The sequence below is a fragment of the Ambystoma mexicanum genome, chromosome 7q, assembly GCF_040938575.1.
Source record: "Ambystoma mexicanum isolate Mex_15411 chromosome 7q, UKY_AmexF1_1, whole genome shotgun sequence".
Lineage (NCBI taxonomy): Eukaryota > Metazoa > Chordata > Amphibia > Caudata > Ambystomatidae > Ambystoma > Ambystoma mexicanum.
Window position 1 is genome coordinate 562,682,016 of NC_090941.1, and position 27,580 is coordinate 562,709,595.

Consider the following 27,580-nt stretch of genomic DNA (forward strand, 5'->3'; position numbering starts at 1 on the left):
AATATGCATTTTCTTTAACCAATGAAAACTTGGGGCTTCAGAATGAGGCTGGTGCAACTTGTCATGTGGCCGTTGTTGCTGAGAAGGTAGTGAGCTTGGATTGGTACTATTAGTGTGTGAACGGGAGTAAAAGCTGAGAACCATAAGCAGCCTTTTGAAAAGGAGCACATAAATGCTGAAGACGAGAAAGGTGGGAACCAAGCGGCAACTCCACATGAGTAAGGAAACCATTAAATGATAAAGATGGTCTCTCCTTGCAGGCTTATGGAACGGAAGGATTTGAACCTCTCCTGGTACTTGCCTCAAGGCCTCAATGACCTTTCAAATAGTCCAGGAGTACTTGGTATACACCAGTTCCAAATATGATACACTCTCAGGAGAGTTAACATAAATTGTGATGCTTTACCCCCATCCATTGCCAGGATGCTCTCCGAAATAGACAGCAGAGCTGATTGCGACATGGGTAGCAACCTGCCTTTCATTTGTACAGAATGAGGTTTGTGTTGATTTGCTGAGATTTGGGGAGACGCCCTTTTTCCAAAATTGTGAACAATGCAGGAATCTACCTGTAAGGGAACAATTCCTCAAGGCATTAGGTCTTCTTCAGGAGGAACTTCTAGAGGGTTTGTCCGTGAAGGTCTTTGGGATGTTGCTAGTGAAGAAGGAATAGTTAGACCAAATCGGTATGGCGGGTAACTTAGTGCCACCTCTGGCTAGCTAAAAAGGAATGACGGCCACACCAACCCAGTAACGGTGCAGTCTTGTTCTGCAAACTATGGAATCTGACCCGTTTGAAACATTCTTTAACCAATCCTGTGTTATTGAAGATTCCTTATATTGAAAGCTTCTTTTTGACTGATGACGAGACATTGATTACCAGAGTGAATGCCATGCCCTGCAACATTCCCCTGCATACAGAGAGGTAACTGGGAGAAGCAGGAGGCAGCCGGGGCAACAATATACAGAGAGAAACTGGTCCCAATAACGACAACGATGATACTAAATATAAAAATGTTTAACTGAAAGTGTACAAAGCAGATAAAGTGAGTAACAGAATCCTGTGTGACAAGTGTATAAATACTGGGAACAAATACCATGGAAGGAAGGGAAATTACTTTGAGTTCAAAGATGAAGAGTAAAGAAAGCATGATGTAAAATCCTGTAATAACGTATATGAAATAAGACTATCAAGTAAACAAGATAGGAAAAGAGATAGTTATAGAGAGACAATCCAAGATAGGGAAGAAGCCAAATTGGATCAAATCACATCCAAGCTGAGGAATCCTGCATTAAGACTGTGAAAGGTCTACAAGTTTAGACAAGAAGGTGAGAAAGTATCACAAGGAAAGTTGTCACAGACATGTCACTAAAGAGAGTACAAGACCCATGAATATTGTGGAAGAACTACAAGAGTCAATCAAAGAGCTATCCAAAGACTATTCAAGAAAATCGTGTTGGGCAACAAACGCAAGAAAGGGCAACCTCGATATAAAGAGAATACCAGATGATAACAGAATACACGGGGATTTAAGCCATTCTCCGGACCTCATTTGTGTTGGTTATGTTAGTGGCAGAGTCCGGTAGAATTAGATTTGGACCAAGGACATTTTTCTTTGTGACTTCCTGACAGACAAGCACCTTTTTGTTCCTTTTTAGATAGGCAGGGAAACCCCTCTGGCAGTAGGGCAAGATGGGCCTTATTCTTATAAATTCATTAATAGAAAGTCAGAATGCCCCTAATGTGTCCCGACTCCTTCTTTGGACCGGCCACACTTTCCAGATGCAGCCCATTCCAGCTTAACATGGGGTGGTTCCCCACCCGTCTCAAACCAGTAGGAGACAAACTGTGCCTGGGCTGCCATCCAATATAATTCATAGTTCGGGCCCATGAATCCCCTCTGCAACGTCTTCCCATTTTTTCCACACCGGTGTGCCATAGGAACTGGGGACAGTAATCCGAGTAGTACAGAGAAGAATGTCCAACAGTCATAGGGGTACTTTTGGAAACCAGAATAGCAATTTTGGCAAGATCATCATCTTGATCATAGCCATTCTGAATGCAGGCGCCAGCGGTGTGTTTCTATTTGCTCAGTTTGGTGTCAAGCTGTCGTGTGTATATTAATAGTCCTGCGTCAATTTTAGTCGGCATGCACACTGTGGGTAAGCTGTTTTTCCTGTCAGGGGAAACATCTCAGATTTAGTGTAGTTAACCGTTTATCCAGAGAATTACCCAAAGTGTGTGATATTGCCCATAACCAGATCCAGCTTTTCTTGGGCGTTTCTTATGTAAAGGAATATCTTGTCTGCGTACAAGGAAATCATTTCCAGTGCGCCAGCTATGCGAATCCCCCAGGGCACATATCCTATACTAATCGGGTCGACCAACAGTTCAATAGCTATTGCAAACAGTAAGGGTAGTGTGAGGAATCCGACAGCGTCCTCACTTCTTTCCCCAAAATATCCCCCCCCCGCCCTCAGGTGGCCAGGCAAAGGCCATCGTTTTTGAATCCTGAACCTGGGGTGGATATGCGAGGGACGATCACCTGGGAGGAGACTTGGGGAGTGAGGGTGAGCCACCCTTGGGTGAGACGTGGTATCCTCCATTTCCCTTTCATCAGGAATCTGATGTCCCCCAAGCTTTTATGGGGTATTTGCAATACCTACTCTATTGTGTTAAAAAAACATTCCCCAACATATACCAAAATGATACTGAGAAGAGAAGGGACCACATAGGAACAATGCAGTTGAATGGGCAGGCTGCCGACCTCCAGGAGTCACAAGGACTCCCTCTCCAGCAGCCCGAGTTGAGACCCTAGAAGAGGGGCCTGCCGAGCCAGGAGCAGCAGCCACGAACAACCAAACGGAGCGGAGAAGGGCACCCGAAGACGGCGACCCCAGTCAGCCAAGTGAGGCTGTGGGATGCTGTGGTGCGAGATGCGTGCTGCAGAAAGTTTGGAAAGCTCACAAGGGAGCGAGTGGAAGCAGAGGCAAGGTGATTGCCACTTCAGAAAGGTAAAACATAGATGCTGGATGCACCTTATGTTGTAAAGGTTGATGAACTTTATGAAAAGAACGGTTTAAGAATACAGAACTGTAAAGCAATTGAAAAGGCTGCTGAAGGGCCAGAAAAGCAGCAAAGTTGAAATTGAATGAGAAACCCGAGAACATGGTGCAAATTCCCAGCGGGAGAGTGAACTGGGAATTTGCCATTACATAGTTTTGAAGATGAATGAAAAGCATTTTGAATACCGAACCAAAAGAAAGTGATAATGAGTGAATGACGCATGCATGGAAAGCTGAGAGAAATGTTCCTTGATAAAAAGAACTGTGAATCAGATAAACTGAAGAAAGCAGCATTTGTAATGAATATGGTGAACTATGAAGTATTGAAGTTGAGAAAAAGCAAGCATTTGCTAAAGCCATAAGGAAAAGAGGCATTGTACAAGCTGTGGCAAAACTACGAAAAGGTTGCGATTCTTTACCAAGTGAATAGTGGCAAGACAAGTGTTGGAAGAGACTGCCAAAATATACATCTGATGCCACTTTTGAGCTGAAGCAGTAGTGGTGCAACTGTGGAAAAAAGAATTCAATCATGCCTATGGGTTGCCTGACCTGTAATGGGTGGACCGTGTGGTCCGACAACCGTGCCTAGACCGAATACACCCCACTCAAGAGAATCTGTGAATCATTTATAAGTCTATGATTGAATCTACAGAAAAGCTTGAACATTGTGAACTCAAAGAGTTGAACTTTATGATTTTGATGAAATAGCCTGAAAGCTGTGAAGAAGCCCGAAGAATGATGTTTGTGAAAACAGTGAGAGACTTGAAAGCTTGGGGACGGGAACCCCTTTTGATTGACATTGAACTATTTGGAATCCTGGGGAAGGGAGAGTCCCTTTCTGACCATGAGCTAGAAGAAGCGCTGAACTTTTGTTTGAACACTTATTCATTTGAAGCTGACATCCCTGCACAGTTTGAACAAATAGATCTGAGGGCAAGTCTAGGTTTTGGACACAGACGGACATTTACTTTGGACTTCCTGACACAGTCTATCCTTAATTTTATTTAGGTAGGAAATCCCACTTAGCATAGGGCAAGGTAGGTCTGATGTCCCCCCCCCCCTCATTGTGATTATAATAAATGTTTGTAGCCCAAACTTTACTTTGTCTGTGTCTACTTCCTGTTGCCTTCTCAGGGGATAAAGGGCAACCCTGACGTGCCCCTCACCCCAATGTAAAGGATTTGGATCCTGTCCCATTTAAAGAACCCTGGCTGTGTGGTCTGCATATAATACCTTTACAAATTGTATGAATTGGGTACCAAAACCACTCCTTGGCAGCGTTAAAAAGTAGAATTTCCATGAGACCATGTCAAAAGCCTTTTGAGCAGCAAGTGAGACTGCCACCGCAGATACTACCGGGTCAATCCGATACATAATGTTAAATCAGCGCATATTCGGTGCCGTTGACCTACATGGGATAAAATCTGCTTGATCGTGGTGGACTATATGTGACCTCAAATGGAGCAACTTATTGGCTATAGTTTTTGCATATATTTTAGTATACACATTTATAAGTAATGGCAGTCTGTATGAACTGCATGGCTCGGCCGGCTGTCCCGGTTTAAGGAGCACCATTATGGTTGCTTTGCAAGGCATAGCAGACAGTTGTAAAATTCTGTAGAGAGTATGGGGCGGGGATAGTGCCATACGCTTCGAAGAATTCTGCGATAAGGCCATCCGGGCTAGGGGCTTTGTTCCTTGGCAGCGCCTCCTATTACTTTTAGGATTTCCTCCACCATGAATGGGATGCTGAACCGGTCTCTCGCAGCAGAAGCTAGTTTGGACTTGGGGGATTTCATCTAATAATGCATATATTTCCCCTTGCTGGTCTGCACTAGGTACATACCACTATAAAATGTTTGGAATGTGGCATTGATCTCTACCAGTGTGGCGTATAGTCCCCCTACACATCCCTTATGGGCGGTTTGTTTTCCGGCCCCCTTTTTAGTTGTATCAGCACAAGAGACCTCTGCCTGGGCAATTTCTTTTCCCCCTCGCACCCTCTGTGTTTCCTGGCGGCCATGGGCCTATCAAACTATTTAATCCTCCTGTCTGCATGCTCTCTACATTGATCCAATGTTGTTTTCATGTCTTTTAAGAGGGTCTGGCTCTGGGTTGGCGCATATTCATTTTCCAGTGCCCTGCGTTTTGGCTAACATGGTCTCTCTTAATGGTTTGTAGGACTCCCATTTTTGTGGACAAAGCTATGCCCCTTCTATAGGCCTTAAAGGCTTGCTAGACGGTCCCCACTGACGTCGTCAGTGTCGTTGTGCATAAAATGTGTTTTTTTTTTTTTTTTTAATTTTTATTTTGAAAACAAATAAACAATACAAACCAAACTTGCAGCATTATTTACAACAGACTCGTGCACATCAATTAACGCACATTGCTGCTCCCCAAATCCCCCCCCCCCCTCAAGACCTAATGTGCGTTTCTCGTTCTGTATCCGCTGCGTGTGGCTGGGTATCGCTTACTTCCGAAGCTGCAGAATCCACTACTATGCCAAACAGTCCTGTTAACATTTTCCAAGCCATCAGGTTACCCACTTCTTCTTCCCCGCACTTGCTACATGCCTCCTGCTACACCACCGTTTCAGCCTCCGCCCATTTTTGCAAGTCCCGCCACCATACCTCAACCCGTGGCTTGTGGCACTACTTCCAGCCCATGGCAATCCTTCTTTTAGCAAGCACATATGCCAGGTCCCTCAGTTTCCCAAGATGTTTAGTATTCCGTGGTCTAGGAAACCCTCCCAGCAGGCAGGCCCAGGCCGTATCTATGTTGAGCGTGACCTCTTTATCCGCTAGTTTCCGTGCCAGTTCCCCCCAAAAAGTTTCAATCACTGGGCAAGACCAGAACATGTGTGTCATATCAGCCTCTTCTGCATAGCATTTTGGGCATGCCTGTCTCCCTGCGTTTGCAAATTTAGATATTCTCTTCGGGGTCATATAGGCTCTATGCGTTATATATAACTATATCTGCTGCAATCTGGCGTTTCTGGACACCTTCTTGTGGTATCCCATGGCACGTTCCCACATTCCATCGGTCATCTGTGCCCCCACCTCTGCTTCCCAGTCCAGCCTCAAGTGAGTCAAATCCTTCCCCACCCGAGTCATCACCATCTCATATAGTCTAGAGATCTTGTGCCCTCCTTCTGATATGTCATATATTGTTCCCATTAGGACGTCTGGCTCCTCCGCCAGTACAGTCCCTGGCCAGGTTTTGCGAATAGTCTGCACTAGCCTAAGATACGTGACATATTGGCCTCCATGCAAACCTGTCTCCTCTCCCAGTTCTTCAAAATCTTTAATAATCCCTTCTTGCCATACATCTCCCAATGTGACCAGCCCAACCGATTCCCAGTAGGTCCTGATTATCATCCTGAGTTGGTTGACTCCCCCAGCTAAGGCGACCAGTGGCACCTGTGGGGAACACAGGCACGGGTCCTCCATCAGTTGGCATACTCTGTGCCACATCTTCCACCCAAGCACAGCATACCCGGGCGTCCTTTCATTTCGAGTCTAGGCACCCAGATAATCTCCTTTAGGTAAAACGGGGTGCAGTCCTGCCCAAACAGCCTAGATTCAGGAGTTTCTTCATCAGAGAGCCATTTGGTTACATATTGCAACTGACTAGCTACATAATAGGCCTCAAAATTCGGCAGCTTAATGCCCCCTCTATCATGGAAGTTCTGTAGCTTCCATAGCGCCACTCTATTGCGAGTGCCGTGCCATAGGAAGTCCCTGCACATGCTGTTCAGTTTGACAAAAAACTTTTTGGGTATCAAGTATGGAATATTACTGAAGAAATGTAACAGCCTGGGCAGGACCACCATTTTGAGCATCGCCCCCGTCCCATCATCGCCAGCGGTAGCTTCTCCCAAAACTTCATATTTGTTCAGATTTTTTTCACAGCCACCTCGGTATTATGCAAGTGTTCCCCCTCCACCGTATGATACACATCTATTCCGAGGTAGCGGAAGGAATCAGCCGCCCAAGGTACGGACAACACTGGCAACCGTTCCTGAGGGGTTCCTATGTAGCTCCCCAATGGGAACATGCTCTATTTCTCTGCGTTTACCGCTATGCCGGACAATTCTGCATACTTTTCCATCTAAAAAATACCTCTAGAATATACTGAAGATTTTCTTCCGGATATTTCAAATACAGTAGTAAATCGTCAGCATACAAGGATATTAGGTGTTTCTCTCCCCCTAGCTGAATACCAACCATGTCATATTGTTGTCTGAGGTACACTGCCAGGGGCTCCAGGGCTAGAATGTGTAACATCGGGGACCAGGGGCACCCTTGTCTGGTGCCTCTACTGAGTTGCCATTTCTCAGATATCACCGATCCAGTGCGTACCCTGGCCAGTGGTTCACTGTATAATAATTTTGCCCACCTAACATAACCCAGCCCCATCCCGTATTCTTCCAGGGCCTCCAGCAACCATGGCCACCTCACTGAATCAAAAGCTTTGACTGCATCTAGGGACACCACTCGCATTTCCCCATCGCTCCTGTTTCCCTCTTCAATCACCCGGTGGAGTCGCCTGTGGTTGTGGGTTATATTTCTGTTGGGGACATAACCTGTCTGATCCGGGTGTATCAGTTTGCTAATAACCCTTCGCAGCCTATTGGCCAGGACCGCCGTCAGGATCTTGCTATCCTGGTTCAACATTGAAAACGGCCTATAAGAGCCGCAGCTGTGCCCTGGCTTGTTGGGCTTAGGGAGCGGCACAATTAGTGCCTCTCTGAGCGATTCCGGTAGCCGACCTTTCTCAAAAGACTCATTGAGCATCTCTAGCATAGGGGGGAGTACTTCCACTTTATATGTTTTGTAAAACTCGCCAGGGAATCCATCCGCGCCCGGGGTCTTGCAGGTGGGCAGCTGCTTCACCACCTCCTCTAAGGTAATCGGTGCGTCCAGCTCCTCCCTTTCTTCATCACTAATCTTAGGTAATTCCATGTCTTTTAGTGTTTCTCTAATCTCCTCCCGATTGTCCCCTCCTCTGTCCTCATATAATGTTCTATAGTAGTCCAAGAATGCCTCGTTGACTCCCTCCTGGGTGTCAACCACCTCCCCGTCTTCTCTAGTTATTGTCCTAATCGGGGGCCTGGGGGTTTCGCTCTTATATAACCACGCCAACAAGCGGCCAGTTTTATCTCCACCTGCATGTTGCCTCTCGACATACTTCTTGTAATTAAGGTTGCAGAGCCTTTCCCAAAGCTCTGTGCACCTTTGCTGCAACTCGAGTACAAGTTCCTCGTCCCCTCCTGCCCTGTTGCTTTCGCGCTCCAGTTTCTCTTCCGCTTCCTCTAGTTCCTTTAGGACCCCTCCCTGTAGGCCTTTTGACTTAGCAATAGCAGCACCCCGCAATACCACCTTAGGCTTCCCAGAGCGTGCACGCTGAATCTACGCTGCCTGTGTTTACCTCAAAGTACTGTGTGATAGCATCCCTGATATCTTCCCTGAAGACTTGGTCTCGGAGCGCCTCCGCCAAGAGGCGCCATGTCGGTATCCGCGCCCTGGGGCGGCAGTACTGCCAGCTCGGCACCAGAGGCGAGTGGTCCGACAAGACCCTCGCTCTATACTCTATTTGGGTGGTCTCTATCACCACTTCTGGCGTAGCAAAAAGTAATCCAGCCTCGTATGCAGGTGCTGCGGAGCTGAGTAGTGCGAGTACTGTGTTTCATTAGGGTGTTTCAGTCTCCAAACATCCGCCAGCCCAAAGTCATCTAGTAGTGTCTGCAATACCCTGGCTGCTGGGGTGGGCCTATCAATCTTCCCATCAGATCTATCTGCCTTTGGGTTGAGCACGCAGTTGAAATCCCCTCCCCAGACAACCGCTCCTCCCATACACGCGCCCAAATGAGTACACGGGGTTCTAAAATACATAGCAGTGTTTTGGTTGGGGGCATACGTATTTATAATGCACACCTCTCTATTCTCTACCAAAGCCTTTAATATGACCAACCTCCCCTCCGTGTCCACCACCTCTTGTGTAAGTTGGAGCGGAACGTGCGGTGCCACCCAGACCAGCACTCCCCTAGCGTAGGCAGAGTACGGAGAGCCCACTGCAGTACCTCTCCACTTCTTCCTCACCAGTTCCAATTTTTGCTGGGTCAAATGTGTTTCCTGCAGCAACGCAATATCAATCTTCTGTCTTTTTAAGTACATCATGACTTTGTTTCTCTATAAGTAACTGTTAAGTCCCCTGACATTCCATGTTACGATCTTAAGGTCTCCGATGGCTCATGAGTGTCTTCTTGCCTTCCGTGTAGCGACGGCCCTTTGCCCCCGTGATACAGATACAGCTCTCCATCTTTGCTTGTAGCTTCTCGTACCAGCTCAAACTCCCCATAACTATGTACACGGCAAATCCCCAACTTCCCTCCCCACCCCCCACCCGCCCCTTCCCCAACATCACACACCCCAACTGCTGCCCAGCTCCACTCTCGGAACTCAGGCACCCCCACATCTAGCCCTGCAAGCACCAAACAATGCACAGAGCTCAGTAGGGTGAAGCCGCCCTAGTGGCCACTTAACTAAAATCTTTGCGGGGTGGAGAGAACTGCTCTGTGAGGCTCCCGTAATTCAATATTAACTACAGTGCTTATAACATTTAGTGCAATAGTCTGACCTTCTCTACTGAAGGCTGCGCAAGCGACTATATTCAAGTCCCACGTGCCGCGCCATCTTGTGGCACCTTCTTCGTGCATTACTTATCTCTTCCGTGCTCCACCTCCGTCCGGACTTCTGACTCCTGGGGACATCCTTGCGCATCGAGCCATCCCATGGCATCCTCCGGGGTCTCAAAAAACAAAGTTTTGTGTTTATGAATGACTTTCAATTTTGCCGGATACAGTAACATATATTTGTGGCCCGCCTCTCTCAATCTCCGCTTTACCTTCCAAAATTTCATGCGGCTACGCTGCACAGACCGGGTATAGTCCGGGTAGGCCGTGATGTTTGCCGCTCCTCGTGTGATCGTTCCTCCCTTGCGAAAGTGTTCCAATATCCTCTCCCGATCTCGGTAGTTAAGAATTTTGGCTATCACCGGTCTAGGCGGGTTCCCCGGCGGCGGCCTCCTTGTTAGAGGTCTATGTGCCCTTTCCACTGCAAATCCTTGGGATAAGGCTCCTTTGGGTATCTCTTGCAGTAGCATGGATTCAATGAATTCCGTGGTATCGTGGCCTTCCAATCCCTCCGGCAGGCCCACAATACGGATGTTTCGTCGGGCTCGTCCTTCCGCCTCCTCCGCTCTGCTCTCCAAGTTGCCCATTCTTTGTATCAGGGCATGCAATTCGGCCTTATGGGAGGCGCAATCCGCTGTATTCGGGCTAACTTCCTTCTCAAGAGACTCTGTGCGCTCCGCCAAGGCCCTGACATCCTGTCGGAGTAGATTAACGTCCTCCTGCACCTCTACGACCTTGAGGTCCCGTGCCGTTTTCAGTTCAGTGATGGCTAGTTCGAGTTTAGATTCCCAGGCCGCCCTTAGGTCCGCAATTGCAGCTAGGACTTCTTGATTAGCGCCCGAAGTCGTCATGCCGGTTGTAGGCGGCTTGTCCCTGCTCTTGGTATTGTCTTGACCCGGGGACGTTTTAGCGAAGTCGTCTAAGGTGGGCTGTTTCGCCTTCGGCCTCACCGTTCTATTCGACATGACCTTGAGGACCTGTATTATGCACAAACGACAAATGTGCACTCATACGCCCCTTTCGCTAGGTCACCGTGCGGCCTGCTTCTTCCTTTGTTCCGGTCATTGGTCGGCCATTTTGTGTCATCTTTCGTCTCCGGCGCTCCTTATCTTTTCCGCACCGATTTCTGCCGCCATTTCTCCTGCACCATCCAGAAGTTCACCACGCGTAGCCCAATCATTCACACACCGACATGTGTATTTTCAGCGGTCGTCGGCCCATCATTACGCACTTTTTCGCCCGGATCGTTACAGGATCTCGGGAGCTCCTCCAGATCGCGTCCTCCTACATGGCCCTCGTAGCCACGCCCCCGTGCATAAAATATGTTTACATGTGGTCCCCAATGTTAGCTTTAAACACAACCTTCTGTAGCAATGCTGACTTATAATCTTCATGCTGCCTTTAGCTGATTTAACGCAGCGTCCCCTCCAACCTAATGGGTGAGTGGTCCGAATATGTTCGCGGGAGGATCACAATGCGTCATATGTACAAGCTGGCGGGTTGACCTGAACTGTAAAGTAGTATGCAAATGTTAAAGGTTATTTGTACTGCGCACTATCGCCACTGGAGTGGTCCCCTGGCGGATCTGAAACAAAAGGGGGGGGGGGGTTATGCATGTTAGGAGGACAAAGTTTGCAGAAGAGCAAGGGAGCTATGAAGTACTGTTGGCGGCTTCAGTTCGGTGGTGTGGTTGTTGTTGCGGTGTGGTGAAGTGCGTGCTGTTTGCTGCGGCTTTAAGAGGTGTGGTTGTGTTTTGGTTAAAGTGTGAGAGGTGTGTGAGGAGTGGTGAGGGTTTTAGTAGTTTTTTGGGGTTGGTTAGTATCCTTGTTAGGAGAGATGCATATTTCTATTGTCTCCTTCATGATTTAAAGAAGGTTGTTTCCTTTCAGTGATAAAGTTTGTGTGGTAAGGCTGTCTCCTCTCGCAGTTGTTATGCTAAGTTAGCTATTTTCGTGTTTCCATCTTTGTGATCAGCCGGCAGTTTTATCTGTTTGTTTTTTGCTGCAACCTAGTTTTTGGATTGATTTACTTGTGAGCTGTGCCCGTACCCTAGGCCCTTTCTGAGTGGGTAAGGTTGTTTGTTGGTAGTGTTGGGCATGTATGCTAATTTCTATCCTCATGGGATTGTTACTTGTGTTCTGTTCCACCTAGCGTCTTCTCTCCTTGTTCTTGTAGCAGTTTTCCTTAGTCAGTCCTGGGTGTTGTCTGTGCTATTTTATATTCTGTCAATCTGTTCTTTGTGTTTCCTGTTTGATTGTTTTGGTTTGTTTCAATTTGGTTCTGAGGTGTTGAAGAGCCAGGTTTTTATATAGTTTTCTAAATTTTAGGTGGTCTTTGGTGTCTTATTTTTTTCGGGAGGTTTTTGCGGTTAGGTGGGAGAATTGTTTTTTCTTGACGTATGATTTTGGTTACAGGCTGATTTCATTGCTTGATCTGAGGAGTCTTGTTGGCTTGTAGATTATTTTCTTTTGTAGGAATTCTGCTCCGTGTCCACTGATTGCCCTGTGTGTTATGCACATTGTTTTGAACGTGATGCAATGTTTAATTGGAAGCCACTGTAATATTTATAGTGCTTCGCTCCCCCTTACCTCTCCTCCCTTCTCACTTTCTACTCCCCCTCCCGTTCCCTTCGATCCGCTGACCATTTCCTTCTCACTGTTCCTCCTTCCCCCTGCGCCGCCTCCCATTTCCGCTCCTTCCAACTCCTAGCGCCTCTGCACTGGAACTCCCTTCCTCTCGCAATCCGCTCTACCTTCTACCTACCCTCTTTTCGCACTTCCCTTAAATCTCTCCTCCTCCATTCTCCTCCTTGAAACCCCCCCCTCTCCATCCCCTCCCTCCTCATTCTTTTCCCTTGACTATCTCTCTCCCCTCTCCTACCTCCCCTCTCTCTCCCTTCCCTTTCCCTCCTCAACCCATCACCACCCCTCCCCCCTACCCAGTCCCACTCCCCCACCCCCTTTCCCCTTCAGTTAATTGCTCTTTTCATTGTTTTGTTGAATGATTCATATTGTAATTTTGCTTCCACCGTTATATTGTTTGTTTTATGTACTAAGTTGTTCCACTGTACAGCGCCTTGGTGTAAGGCGCTTTATAAATCTACAAATACAAATACACATGTGGTCTCTTCTGTCTAGTTTGAGGAGGAGTCTGGCTGCTGCATTTTGGATGTGTTATAATTTCTTCAGGAGGTATTCCGGCATCCCCAGGTAGAGGCTGTTTGCGTAGTCTTTTCTTGACATGATTGAGTGCAACGATTGTCAGTGTTTTGTGGGTGAAGGAGAGGAAATGTAGGATTCTTCTTGTTGTGTGAAGAAGGAAGAAACCTTTCTTAATTATTGCGTTTACTTGTGGTTCTAAGGTTAGGGCATCGTCCATTAGGACTCCCAGTTTTTTTTTTTTTACTACCTTAGCGGTTCCCATTTCCGTAGGCAAGGGAATGTAGGTGTTCTCTTGGTTTTTGGATATAATCATGATTTCTGCCTTTCCTGGGTTGATTTTCAAGTTGTTGGCGTTCATCCAGTCAAACATTTCTTTTAGACTTTCTATCAGGGTTGAGTGATCGGCTTGATAATCTTCAGTTTTGTAGAGGAGTTGTGTCATCTGCGTAGTTGTAGCATGTAATGGTGTATTTTTTGAAGATCCTGATTACTGGAGTCTGGTAGATGTTGAAGTGAAGTGGTGATAGTGAGGCTCCTTATGGTACTCCAAAGTCATTAACTCGTGGAGTAGATTTGAAGGATTTTATCCACACTGTTTCTGTTCTGTCTGCTAGGAATGATTTAATCCAGAGTAGTGCCATGTCTGTTATACCTATATCTTCCAATCTTTTGATTATGGTGTCATGGCTTACTGTGTGGAAGGCTGCAGAGAGGTCGAGCAGAATCGGAGCCGAGGTTGTGTTGGAGTCTGCGTTTGTTTTTAAGTCGTCCTAGATGGATAGTAGTGCCCATTCTGTTTCTCTTGCAGGTCTGAAGCCGGCTTGTGCTTGGTCTAGCAAGTGGTATTTTTCTACAAGTTCTTGGGTTCATTTGTATGCGTATGTTTCTAGGAGTTTTGCTGGGTAGGGAATTTTTGAAATTGGTCTGTAGTTCGAGAGGTCTTCCACATCGCCACTTGTGTTTTTCAATAGTGGCTTAATATATGCTGATTTGAAGGATCGTGGTACTGTCCCTGTTGTGAGCGACAGATTTAAGAGGTTTCTGTAATATTTTGATGGCGTTCCTTGTGCAAGAATTGATATGTAGATGTCAGGGGGACAAGCATCCATGGGTGATCCTGCTTTCTTGCTGTGTTTTACCAGCTTGACTAATGTCTCTACTGATCTTTCCGGGAAGTTTTGGCGTTTGTGCTGTGGCTCCTCATCAGGTCCGGTTGGTTGAGTGTTAGGGTTGGTTGGTCTGTTTTGTATGATTTGTCGGATGTCGTTGATTTTGTTTTTTAAATGGTCCGCCAAGGTTCTGTGAGGGTATTGGAGTGTTGTCGCAACCTGGTGGGTTTTTCATTTCCTTTATGATGATGAACATTTCTTTTTGTGTGTTGGTGGCATTGGTGATTCTGTCATCATAATACCTTCTCTTTGCCTTTTGAATTTCCTTCTTATGTGATCGGATTTGTTTCCAGAACTAGGTTTTCTTATCTTGGTTGTTTTCTTTCCACCATTCCAATTCCAGATTCTTGTTGTTCTTTTTCATGGTGCTTAGTAGTGGGGTGAACCATTTTGCCTTTGCTCTTTTTCTTGGGGGGGGGTGAATGGTTTTTCCGGGGCGATGTTTTCGATTGTCTCAGCAATCCATTTGTGGAGTAGCTCCACTTTCCCGTCTAGGTCTGCCTTCTGCATTTCTGCTGTTGAAGGTCTGGCTGTCTCCAGTTGTTCTATTCGGTTGCTTGCTTTGACAATTCTGTAGTTTCTTTTTGTGGGGTTTGTGATCTTGAGGGGCTGGATGCTGACTTGAGTTGGTAGCGTGATCACGAATGGAATGATGAGGTGGTCGCTCCAAAGTATTTTTATTGGTGGTAACATGGTGATGCGTTTTTTTTTTCTTGGCAAAAATTGTGTCAAGGGTGTGTCCTGCCGAGTGTGTTGCCCCTTTTGACCAATTGTTGTAGTTTCATGGTTTTTACCTGGCAAATTAGTGAGTTTTGAGGGTTGGCGTGTTTTTCTTTCGAACCAAATGTTGAAGTCCCCCAGGATTATTAGGTGTTCGTGATCGATGGCTATGTTGGTGATGGCTTCTATGAAGTTGTTGACGAAGGTTGCATCGTATGTCGGTGGTCTGTATACCAGTATGAATTTAATGTTTGTTTTGCTGATAGGTGTATGACCATGGATTCGCAGTTCATGATGTGAAGGGGTTCGTCTGTTTTTACTTTCAGCTGTTCTCTGAATGCTATTGCGAGGCCGCCTCTTTTTATTTTTCCTGTTTAACTGAAGGCATTTGAAGTTGGTCTGGAGGCAGCGTTGGAGTGTGATTTTGTAGTTGTCATTCAGCCATGTTTTTGTGATGAATCAGATGTCGATGCTTTTGCAGAGGAGTTCGAAGATCACTGTTGTGTGGTTTGATACAGATCTTGCATTTATTAGGTTGCAGTGGATTTTTTTTTTTACTTTCTTTATTGGACTTTTCAAACAGAACAAACAGTGTGGCCATGCACCAGCCGTTTTGAGTGCCCCCATCCCCCTGCTGCCCCCTGCCCATCGTATTGTCTTTTTTCTGTAAATCTTCTCTCTCATCGTGAGAATAGATTGGTTTTTAACACAAGAGTCAGCGATGGTGATTCCTGGGTCTTCAGCGGTACACGGCGGAGAGGAACTTGCGCTCTGTGCTGGGGATGGCTGTTGTGGGTCCAAGTCGTTGGTAGTTGAGATCAGATAGGCTATATACGGGCCCCAAGTGTCTGGTGAGCGCATGCAGAGTAGCAACGTCTTGATAAAGTTGATTTCTACATCCTGGCAGTACGTGATGTCCTTTAGCCAGCGTTGCAGACTCAGTGGCGGTTCTCTGCCCCAGTTGCCCGCAATTCTCCTCCGTGCTAAGACCAGTAGTAGGTCAGTCAGTCTCCTCACTGTGCTAGGCAAATTTTGGGTCAGACCTCTAGCATTGTCAATTTTGGGTCAGCAACCAGGTTTGTTCCGATTATCGCCCATGTTTTTTCCAGCACAGTGCTCCAAAATGCGGCCACCGGTGGGCAAAACCACGCCAAGTGAAGGAAGTCTGCCTCCGGGGCTCCACATCTGCTGCATTCCGCTGATAACCGCTGATATTGTATCTCTTTGGGCGTGAAGTTTTGCTGGGGTGTGGTATGTTTGATGGAGGTAATTGAAGTGTATCTGCTTGTATCTCGTATTAATTGCCACATTTGAGTGAGATTCAGTGTGTAGTTCCACTCTCCATCTGCAATCGTGGTTTCTAGCGTTTTCTCCCATCTTCTTTTAGCGCTTGAACAGGGTAGATTCTGTTAGGTTAGGAGGATCTTGTAAATATTTGTTACCAGGCGTCCGTCTCCTTGGGCTTGTATCATATTATGCAGGAGTGGCCATACAGGTGGTTGTTGCGGAAAGCTCGGAATAACAGCTTGTAGAGAGTGTCGCAGCCTGAAATAAATTAAGGTGTCTAGAGGGTTGTCGCTTCCCATATCTTGAGCTTGCTGTAGGGACAGGAACGTACCATCTGGGAAGAGATTGTTCATAGTGTGTAACTGTAGTTTTTCCGTCCATTGCTGGAAGATCTTTTTCTGCGGTGACGGGGATTCCTGGGATGTGTTTGATCGGAAGGAGAGGGGAGAATCTGGTTGTGACCTCGCTTTTCTTGGCTATCTTTCTCCAAATTGAGTATGTCATAGAGACAATGTTCATGGATGACTGGGTAGTTGGAAATTGGCCAAGGATGATGGCGCGGAGGAGGTGTGGTGTCGCCAGCGCTCTTTTGATCTGAACGTGGGGTCTTACGACGAGTATAGTGGTCCAGTGACTGAGGAATTGAGCCTGGGCGGCCCAGTAGTAGCGCTCCATGTCTGGGAGGGCCAATCCTCCTTGTCGTGTCGGCAGAGTCAGTGTAGTATAGGCTACTCTCGCCACTTTGCCCGCCCATATCAAGTCGAGGACCATACTCTTGATGCGCTGCAGGAACCGTTGTGTAAGTAGCAGGGGGATATTTGACAAAAGGTACAGCAGTTTCGGTAGAATTATCATTTTAACTATTGATATTCTGCCCCAAAGTGTAAGAGGTAGCGATTTCCACCTAATTAACTTTAGTTTGAATAGTCCATTATCTCGTAGTTGTCTCGTAGGATGCCTTCTTTTATTCTGGACATGTAGATGCCTAGGTATCTAACTCGCGAGTGTTGCCATTGAAAAACAAAGTCATCGACAAATTCGCTGGTGGAGATGGTGAGTGGGAAGATTATGGATTTGCTGTTGATTCTCAGCCCAGAGAAATTACCAAATTGTATTACTGCTCTCATCACTGGGTTCAGGTTCTTGGCTGGCGTTCTGAAGGAAAAGGGCGACGTTGTCTGCGTATAAGGAAATGATCAGCTTGTGTGGGCCAAAGGAAAGGCCTCTGTAAAGATGGTGTATTCGAAGATCTGAGGCCAAGGGCTCCATTACTAGGGCGAACAGTAGTGCGGACAGCGGGCAGCCCTAGTTCCTCTTCTTAGGTGGATGTCTGATGAACGGATGTCTCCCAGCGTGATGTTGCACATTGGCTTTTTGTATAGGATCGAGATGAATTGTATAAAGCTTTTGCCTAGGCCCATCCGTTCTAGGACTGTGAAGAGGAAGGGCCATTCGACTGAGTCGAAGGCCTTTTTAGCATCTAGTAGCACTGCTACCGCCTGGCCAGCCCTACAGATAAGGTGCGTATCTTGGCTTTATATGCATGTAATTAAAGCCATTACGGAGCATTTCATTTTCTTCTGCGTACCGTTTACGCTGTATTTATTTTCATTAAAAAAGCATACTTTCCTCCAGTAGATGGTGGTAGAGGGCAATAATCTCCATATCTGAGTGTATTACACAACTTCTTTTATTAAATCACTGAAAGTACAGTGGGGTTAACTAGATTTTTGGGACTTCTAGTTTACCATTCAGGCTTAACATGTTGATGTAAGGCTTTACATGTTGCCATGTGGTGTTATTATGCAATTTGTGTTTTTGGAAGTAAACTCTTTAAGACATCATTAGTGTAGGCCTTGAAATCCAAACTATTTGTACTGAGTAACACTTGCAAGGTATGTGGTCAAATTTGCAGAGTGGATTAAAATCCCTGCTTCACTGTTCAGCCAAGGTTTGTGATCCTGGTCCCCTGCCCCCATACTCCACCCTGCCTCCCAGCTCATCTGTCCGGCCATCTTACTCCCTCCTTTTTGGATGCAACCAGAGGACCACTGGTTCCTTTTTTCCACTTCCACCACTGATGTGATTAGCGGTCATGGGCTGAATTTTCTGTGATGCGTGTTATGTCCGAGATGCAGATTCTTGGCTATCTAGGAGGAAACCTATCGGGCAATCAAGACTGCTCTCCTAGGATGGAAGTAGAAGATGGGGAAGGTACAGACAAGTCTTTAATACTCGAGGAGTTCATGTGAAGTTATATTAAACAAGCAGCAAGGAGTAAGCCAAGAGACATAAACTTTGTCATGTGCATTATATAAATGGTCACTACTATTAATGCTACAGGTCGAACAGTGGAACAGAGGCCAGTCGGGCTTTTTTAGTAGTAAATAGTTGGAAATAAATCACTTGTAGTGGCAATTTCTATTTTTGCTAAAAAGGCACATTGGCAAAAGTATTTGTCCAGAATCACACACTTTAGTGTTACACTAACTGTAATTGCCAGAATTACGGTTTTTGGCTTTGTACACAAACAATAAACCAGTAAAACTATAAATATGCCTACCATAATGCAATTCAGCTTGCATGCACTTTTTGGTTATTTGAAGTGATATTGCTAACTAGTATCTGGCGATCCACATTAATTTCCTGCAGCAGACAGCGGGAAAGGTAGATTAGCAGTTTGTGACTTTTGCTAAGATTTTGTGTGCAAGCTCCTGTAAGTAAATCATATGCCAACAATTGCTTATTCACACTCCCTCTGCAGGCAATACATCAGTCTCAATCTATAGTAGTTCTTAACAGAGTTTCTAGGCTCTAGAATTTTGAAAATGAAGCTGTCAAAGTAGCAGGTTCTTGTAAGTTATTTTATGGCAGGATATTTTCCGCAAGTGTAATAAAATGGTTAAAACCAAGCCAGACAACTTTGATCTACAACTCTTTTGTGCTACGGGTTGGATTTTACGTATGCATTGGTTGTATGTTGTATGTTGGATACGTTTTACACTCTTGCAGAGAAGAAAACTCATTTTTACTCTCTTGAAATTGCATTTACGCTGTAATTTGAAAAATCATGCGTAAAATACTCCCACCTCAAAATCTAATCTGGAGCACTATGCCTGGCACTCCGGGTCTAGGGCTTCCATCACTCCAAACATTCTTCTTATTCCATAGGCGGTGTTTCTGCCTGGGATGAAGCCGGCTTGGTCAGCTAGCACCATAGCGGGCATCAGAGGCAGCAGTCTTTTGGTCAGGATTTTTGCGAAGATTTTGTTATCTAGGTTTATCAGTGATATCGGTCTAGAGGATCCACAGTCTTCTTTAGATTTGCCGGGTTTATGTAGGAGGATTATGTTGGCCATGTTGAACGTTGGTGGTAGTTGGTTGTTGACTAGGGCTTCATCGTAGACCTGTAGCAGGAGTGGGGCTAGGAGATTCGCAAAGAATTTGTAGAATTCGCCAGTCAGGGCATCTGGCCCGGGTGCCTTTGTGTTTGGTAAATCTTTGATTAACTTCGAGTATTTCTTCCGTAGGGATGGGTGCGTTCAGCGGTTGTCTAAGATCGGCGTCCGTCCAGTACAGTTCGACTGTATCTAGGTACTGTGCTAGTTCGGCGGGGTCTGTGGAATAGTTTGAGTCATATAGACCTTGGTAGAATCTGCAGAATGCTTCAACGATGTATTCTGCGGAATAGACGGGGTTGCCAGCGTGATCAATGACCGATTCGATCGTTGTGGGCTTCCTGTCCACTGCTACAAGCCGTGCTAGGAGTGCTCCGGGTTGTTGTCCTTTGCTGTACTGGAGGGCCTTGTGATGTCATCCCAGAAATTTTATTTCTCTCTCTGCGACAGTCCGGAACGCATCTAATTCTTTCTTAAGTTCTGCTAAATTCTGTGGGCTGTTGATGGATAAGAGTGAGCGTTCAAGTTCCTTGAGACGGGACTTGCTGGAGCTCAGTTCTCTGCGTATTAGTTTAAGGATCCCATTTTCTTTCGCCAGACAAACTCCTCTAGTGAAGCACTTTAGGGTTTCCCATAGTGTCCCTGCTGAGGATACCGATCCTTGGTTGATTTCGAGGAAGGACGTTATTTCTGTTAGGAGTTCTTCCTCGAAGACTGTCTTGTAGTGCTCTGGGTTTGAATCTCCAGTGGGATTTGGTATTGCCCATTCGTGGTGTGATGCACTCCAGAGTTACCACATAGTGATCTGATAAGGATCTGGGCAGGATTCGGCAGTCGCCCCACTGAAAGTGGCTATGTGAGGACACGAGGAGGTAGTCTATTCTTGAGTTGGTTTTATGGACACAGGAATAAAAGGTGTATTCTCGGGTATCTCGGTGTTTGTCTCTTCAGATGTCTGTGAGATCGTAGGCCTTGCATATCTCAGTGATTTGTAGGCTAGCTTTGGAGGGAGCCGTTGTTGTGTTGTGGGACTTATCTTTGATCGGGTTGAGTGGTGTGTTAAGGTCTCCACCCCATATTACTGTGGACCGCCTGTTTGTTTCCAGATGTGTCTTTACCCATTCAAAGTTGTTGGGGCTATCAGTGTTTGGGCCATAGGAGTTCACCAGGGTGACTTATTCTCCATCGATTGTTCCTTATATCAGGAGCAATCTGCCCTCTGTATCTTTTTTTGTCGAAATGAGTCTGAAGTTAGTTGTTTTGTTGATAAGATGGCTACTATTCTAGCGTATGAGGAGTACGAAGCAAAGTACCTCTGACACCCCCACTCTTTGGCCCAGAGGTGTTCGGATGAGGGGCGCAAGTGTGTCTCCTGAATGAAAGCCACGTCTAGTTTGTGCCGACGTAAATATTGTTACTTTTCTCACTTTGGTGGGTTGGTTACCTCCTTCAATGTTCCACGTGGCTAAGTTGAATGTGCCAGTCTTTTTCTCATTTGTTCAGCTAGGTTTACTGGTGTAGCCACTAGGGTGTGGCGGTGGCAGGGCCTTTTATGGTGGGGCTGGGTGAGATGTGGCCCTCTTGCGTCCGGTACATGTGTGTGGCAACAAGCTCCATTCAGCTTAACAGACCCCAACTTGTGTAGATTACCCTCCCGCTTCTCACGAGCAACCCCCAACGTGCTCGTCGTCTTCACCCATCCCACTAACATTTAACTGGTGGACTTTAGCTTTGCTGCGCAAGGGGCGCTCGGAGTCTTCCAAGTCGCGCGGCCCCAGGGGTAAGTAATACCCGGGTTTTCTCCGGTGGAGTTGTTGCAGGCAATGCAACAGACTTTAGTTAACTCTGGCTGATCATGGTGGCTCCCTACGGGCTCTCCCGCTCTGTTGTAGTGCTGGGTTGTTGTTTGGTGGCCCGCAGCCGGCCTGGTCTAGGTATGAGTTAGCCTCATCTGGTGTCTGGAAAAATTGGGCTTTTCCGTTGTGCTGTATTCCTAGTCGGGCAGTAACGAGCATTGAATAGGGTATCTGGTTATCACGCAGTCTACGTTTAATATTGGTGAAGGTTCTTCTCTGCGCTTGCATGGATGGCGAGAAGTCCGGGTAGAAATGGACAGTGTCGCCGTCATACTGTAGCTCGCCCTTTTCCCTCGTAATTTAGCTATGATGGGGCGCGACGGGGCCCCCGGGACTGGCCTCGTTGCTGGGATCCTATGGGCTCTTTCCACGTCAAATAGGTGGGGAGGGCCTCTGTCCCAAAGAGCTCTGTGCACATCGCCTCCACGTGATCTTCCATTTTTTTTTTGTTGCATTTGCTGTTCTCGAACGCCGACAATTCTCACGTTGTTCCCCCTAGATCGTCCTGCCAAGTCTTCGTTTTGTGCATTCACTATTTTCATCTGGGATTCCAGCGTGGACATTCTGGTGGTGAGGGCCATTGTGCTGTTGCCTAGGTCGGATACACGCTGTTCAACCGTATCTAATTGTTGCATTTGGTCCACTTTGGAGGAGAGACTATCAATTTTGTTGTCGAGACCTCCAATTCCTGCTTTCAGTTCTAAGAGAATTTCTCTAATATCGAGGGGTTGGGAGGGGTCGGCTTCTTGGGGTGGTACGAGCGCAGGAGACTGCGATTCGCAGTTGCGTTGTGGTGCTTTAGATGTAGACCCAGCATCAAAGTTCATCTTTCGTTGTGATTTATCAGATTTTCCCATGGTTCCTGTGGAGTTGTGGGCGTTATTGGGCCACTTGTAGCAGTGGGGGGTGGTGCTCCTCGCCACTGGTGTAGGGTTATGTCCGGACGGGGACTCCTGATGGTTGTTCACTCAAATTGGGCAAAGTCAGAGGGTTGGCAAGGCCGGCGTGTATCCGAGCTGCGTCAGGCGTTGAATGACTGGTGGCTTTATGGCCAAGTCTATTACTTCTGCCTATGCCTTCTAATATAGCTGTTGTGGTCGTGTCGTTGTATGATGACTTTCTGATGGGCAACCAGTGCTGTATTTGCCTCCAGCAGGTGAGTGAGTTGCTTGTGTAGCATACAGCAATGTCTGGAGAGAACAAAGGGCAGAGCTGGCCAGGTTGCAGTGATATATCAGTGGTCTATTCCGTTTAGTATGTGAGGCCTTATCCGAGCAGTCTCTCGTTTTCCGCTGTCGCTGGCCTCTCAGATCTACGTTCGGCCTTGTGGTGTGGTAGTAAGGGCTGTGGTCCCCCCGACGTCTGGCCTGTGTGTAGTTAGGTTGTCTGGGCAGATTGGGTCACCGATGTGGGCTGTAGCTTGGTGTATAATCTCAATGGCATGGGCATTCCGGGATCAGGGCAGCATGTTTTCCTCTTTCACGTGTCGACTGCTCTCTTGTCATCAGCATTGTTCACCCTGTCTTTCTTGTGTGGTCTCTAGCCAGTTGTGCCTGTATAGTTGTAGATTGCTATGCGGTTCAAGTCTGGTGACTGGGTGCTATGCCTACAGCTGGCCCTATTCGGAGATGTGGGCTGGTTGGTGGTCGCACTCGCAGCTTGTGTCAGCTTGTTGGCCGGAGTGCAGAGTGCTGGGTTTATTCGTTCCACCTTGCGCCAGTAATCGTGGCTTCTACCCAGGCTGCCTCGTCGCAGCTGGATTTCACGCTGAGCAGTTTCAAACACAAACAGTTGCTGCGTTGTAGTTCGCCTATGGGCGTGGGGCGAGGTGTGCTGTCTGCCCCGCGCTCGTGTGGGGCTAGGGGGACTCTTAAGGTGGTATGGGTTCATAAGTGCACTGTGGGCTTTCACCTCATACTGTGTCTCGTGCTTTCGGCTGTCTGTTCGCGCTTCTCGGTCTCGCTGGGTGTTTACCGGCCTTTGGGCTCAGTGTCCATGCAGCCTCAGCCCTTTCGTCCCCTTCCCTCGCCACAACCCGGGCGACCACGATTCTGTGCGTCCCGCCAACGGGACCGTGGGGTGTGGGTTCTGAATCATGCATTTTCCGGCTATGTTCGATGCCGTTAGTTCGTCATGAAAAGGGTATTTGTAGCCTGGGCGGGCTCCCATTCCGCAGCCGCTGTTAATGCCTATCGGTTCACGCTGCTACCGCTGGGCTTGGCTGCGCGGATGACCCAGTGGGCACTGGAGCCCTGATGTTCCGTGCTCTGCCGACTTGTTACCTCCTCTTTCGTCCTCGGCTGCACCGGAGTCCGGTCTGCGCATTCCTGGCACTGGCTCCGGTTCTGGCACTCTGGGTTGTTATGGAAAAGTATTTCAGGCGGCAACCACTCTTTCACCAGGGGTTGGTTTTAGCGGGTAGCAGTTCAGGTTGCTGTTTATGTTCCGCCGAAGGATGCAGGGGGTCGACGGGCCTCTCGCCCCAGTTGTCCTCGCTCGGAGTGTATATGCGCATGGCAGCGGCCGATGCTGTGATCGCGGGAGGGTCTGTTAACAAGCGCAGAGGCCGCAGGAGCCTGCCGCCCAGCTGCCGATTCGTCTGGACTCCACGGCGTCTCCACCTGGTGCCTGTCTGCCCCCTCTCGGCGAGGTGTCTCCGTGGCTGGTAGGCCCTCTTGGCGCGCCGCCCACGGTCACCAAGTGCTGGGCGCAGCTGAGGCTCGGTCGGCTGTCAGCCGCAGGGGTGTGCAGGGGAAAACCAGGCCAGTCGTTGCCGTGGTGTCGGGCTCCTCTCGTCTCTTCCGCCAGGTCATGGGAGGTTTCCCAGGCGGCTACGGGCCAGCCCGGCCGCAATGGTAGTGCGGGCCCGAAGGGTACCAATAGTCTGTTGTCCGAGCCTAAGGGGATTCGGTTCGCCGCAGTTTTCTGGTTTCTTGTTCAAGGTGGTTTTTAGCAATGGATGCAAGCGCCGGATCAGGTGTATTACCCACCGGAGAGCAAGGATTAATCTGGATTTATTTCAGGGCCGCACCAGAGCTCACCAAGGAGTGGCCATCTTGGTCAGCTCTCTAGCGCCCTCTCCCGGTTGCAGTGGATTTTAAAGGTATAGTTTTGTTTGTGCTTCATTATCGGCATTGTCTTCTGATTGGTGTTAAGGTTTCCATCCAAGTCGATGTCGAGTTGAGGTTTTGGTACAGTTGTGTCTGTGTCGTCGAAGAGCTCTGCTGAGTTCAGTCTTTGATTTTTGTTTTCATCAGGCTTCTCTTCTACAATTGGTGGCTGTCGAGTGGAGGGTTCTCTTGTTTTGGTGATTTAAGGGGTTAGGGTGTTGATTATGTTCTTGTTGTCTTTAGCTTTGTCCATTCTTCTGCGTGGTTGTGTTTGGTTCTTGGTTGTTCTTGATTTGTACGTTGGGTCGGTTCGTACCGGTGAGTGGTTATTTGCTAGATATGGAGTTAGGTATAGGGATTGCTCTCTTCTCTCTGTTTTGTTGAATCTGGCGGTAGCATCTCTATGGGGTACGGCGCAGAGAGAATCTTGCTACATGCAAAGCCGGTCGGACGCTGGAAAGCAAGTAGAGTGCTGCCCGGCAGTGAGAGACTGCTGGAAATGCTGTCCAAACGAAGCCTAACAGCCAAAGGTCTGCCATAGGGAGGTCGGGGACAGGGCAAGGCTGTCAGGTGATGCACGAGACCAGGCAAGAAGCAGAAAAGGGGCAGTACGCTGTACCGAGCCACCGGCAAGCCACAGCAACCGCTGGATGATGCAAAGAATGCCAGAACAGCCAAAACAAACCGGTGATCCCAAAAGAGAAAAGCAGGGTGCTTCAGGGCAAATGCTGCGCTCCATGGGGAAGGTTAAGGAGTGTGCTAAAGCATGAGCAAAGCCCTATAACAAAGGATGAAAGTAATGAACGAAAGGTGGAGGGTCGCTGACCCAATTGATGAAAAAGGCATAAATAAGGCTGTTGCCTAGTAAAGTGTGGAAGTCTGAAACCCATCTACCTTATGAAAAAAAAGTGTGAAAAGTACTGGCAGTGCAGTAAACCAGGCGCTGTGTGAATTTGGGAGGCGTACCCAAATGTGTGGAACATTGTGAAGGCGAGTCTGGAGACCTGCACCTAAAAGGAATGTAAAGTAAATATTGTGAAGTCCTGGCAGGAGGACAAACCAGGGCAAAGTGAATGCGAGTCTAGAGACCTGCATTTTAAGAGTGTGACATTTAGGGGAAGGGAACCATATCCCCTGAGTGGAAATGTTGTAAAAGAACTGAATTGTAAAGAACTGGGGAGTAAGTCAAGGGTGAGGAAGAGAACCCTTGAGTATGTGATAATGCTAGAGGAAGGGGAATCATACCCAGTTCATTTGAAAGTTGTCTTTTGCCAAGGAAAAATACTGTGGTAGAGAGCTGAAGAGAGCTGAAGACTCGAGATCGGTGAAATCTTGGTGAGCCTTATTGTATGTTGCTGAACGAGTCAAGGAAAAGGAGGAGAACCCTTGATTGTATGAGGCACATGAGAAGGGAGATATACCTCCTGCTTTGAATAACTAGGTTGTCGACCGCCTGCGGCCACAGAGCAAATGGCCGCCTCAGCAGTCTTCTCCCTCACCCCCCCGTCCCCCACCGAAGAACTATGGCGAGGTAACGTGGCAAGCTGAAAACAACCAGCCCCAAAGAGCAGGAGCTTGCAGCGGTACAAAAGCGCTCAAAATAAGGAAGCCAGAGAATGGCAACCTGAAAGAAGCCGGCAGAGCAGCGATCTGACCACGCCGCTTAGCATACCCAGATTCCCCGACTGCAGCTGATCGGATCACGGCAGCCACGAGGTCGGACAGAGAGACCCAGAAGACAGAACGAATAACCAGAAAGGGGCCAAAAGCAAGGTGAGGATCCGCCAGACCCAATGTTCTAAAAGCAGAGGCGGAGCACTGGGCAGTCTGGAACCGAGGTGAGGAGCCACCTGACCCACCCACAACACAGAGCAGAGATTAGCTGCGTGCAACCACTGTGCACTAGAGACCCCCTGACCCCCAGTAACGGGACCATAACACGCAGACAGGAAGGTCTGCCCTCCCCACCTTCGGAACACCGACGTGAGAGACAGTGAAGCAGTGGTATAAACAGACAGCAGAGGAGCTGTGAAAATGGGAACCACAAGAAGAAGGGACCCAGAATCAGCCTGAGAAATCACCCAAACCCTACAAAATAACAACGGGTCAGCAAGGAGGCGGAGCAGCGCATAACTACAGGTGACAAGGGTGCTTGTTAGCCATTCCCAAAAACAGCACCATAGCTGACGCGCAAAGACTATACTAGCCGCATGGTCCTGGCAGGGGAAGCTCAACGAGAACACCGAAAATAGAGTGGGATCTGCACTAACACTGAGGCAAGGGATGAAGAAGTAGGGGAAGAGCCCGAAACAAAGCATAAAGAGTGACATCACCCCACCAACTGCAAGCGTTTTCAAGCCACAACCCTGAGAAGTCATTAAGGCGCAATATCAGCGCACTGATAGAAAGGAAGTCGGCTGACAGCTGAATAACAGGGTACACACCGTCAATCTTCTCAGGGCATATAAACCTACACTGTGAAAAGCCACTGAACCAAATCCTGAAGCCTACTGAACCGGGGAGACCTACAAGTAAAAATTAATTGGCAACTCTAAAGGATATAAAAAAGGAAGAAAGACTCTGAAGAAAAGATGCTGAAAGGAGGAGCAACGCCGAAAGCAGGAGATCTTAAAGCACTACTGGGATGGATGAGGGGAGAGGGAGATGGAGATGGAGGGGGAGAGAGAGAAAATAAAGAAACACAGGTGGAGATCCATCCACCACCAGGCGGGACAAGCACTCCGTTCTCCTTCACCAAAGGGGACCTTATGGAAATGCTTGCTATGCTGAAACAGGACTTGACAAAGGAGATCAAAAACACCGAAGTAGCAATGGCCCAATCAGTCACAGAGCTGAACTCCCACATGATGGGACTAGAAACAATAGTGAATGAGGTTGAAAACACAATGTGCGAGCAGGCTCACGACCAGGCGGAGCTCAATAGGATGTTGGGCATAGAGGAACAACTCCAAATGATATGGACAAAACTGGAAGACCTGGAAAAATAGAGCCTGTAGAAATAACATCAGGATACAAGGAATTCCACAGGACCTCCTAGATCAAGAAATTACTATGTGCAAGATATGTTCCGGATGCTCCTAGACTTTCCAGACTCTGTGGCG

The 27,580-nt window shown here is 47.6% G+C and overlaps 1 protein-coding gene across 2 annotated transcripts in view; it reads left to right on the top strand.

The window, feature by feature from the left end:
* The window catches only part of WDFY2 (WD repeat and FYVE domain containing 2), a 1,061,998-nt gene that overhangs the window by 149,476 nt on the left and 884,942 nt on the right, over positions 1-27,580 (top strand). The gene's annotated exons all lie outside the window — the stretch shown is intronic.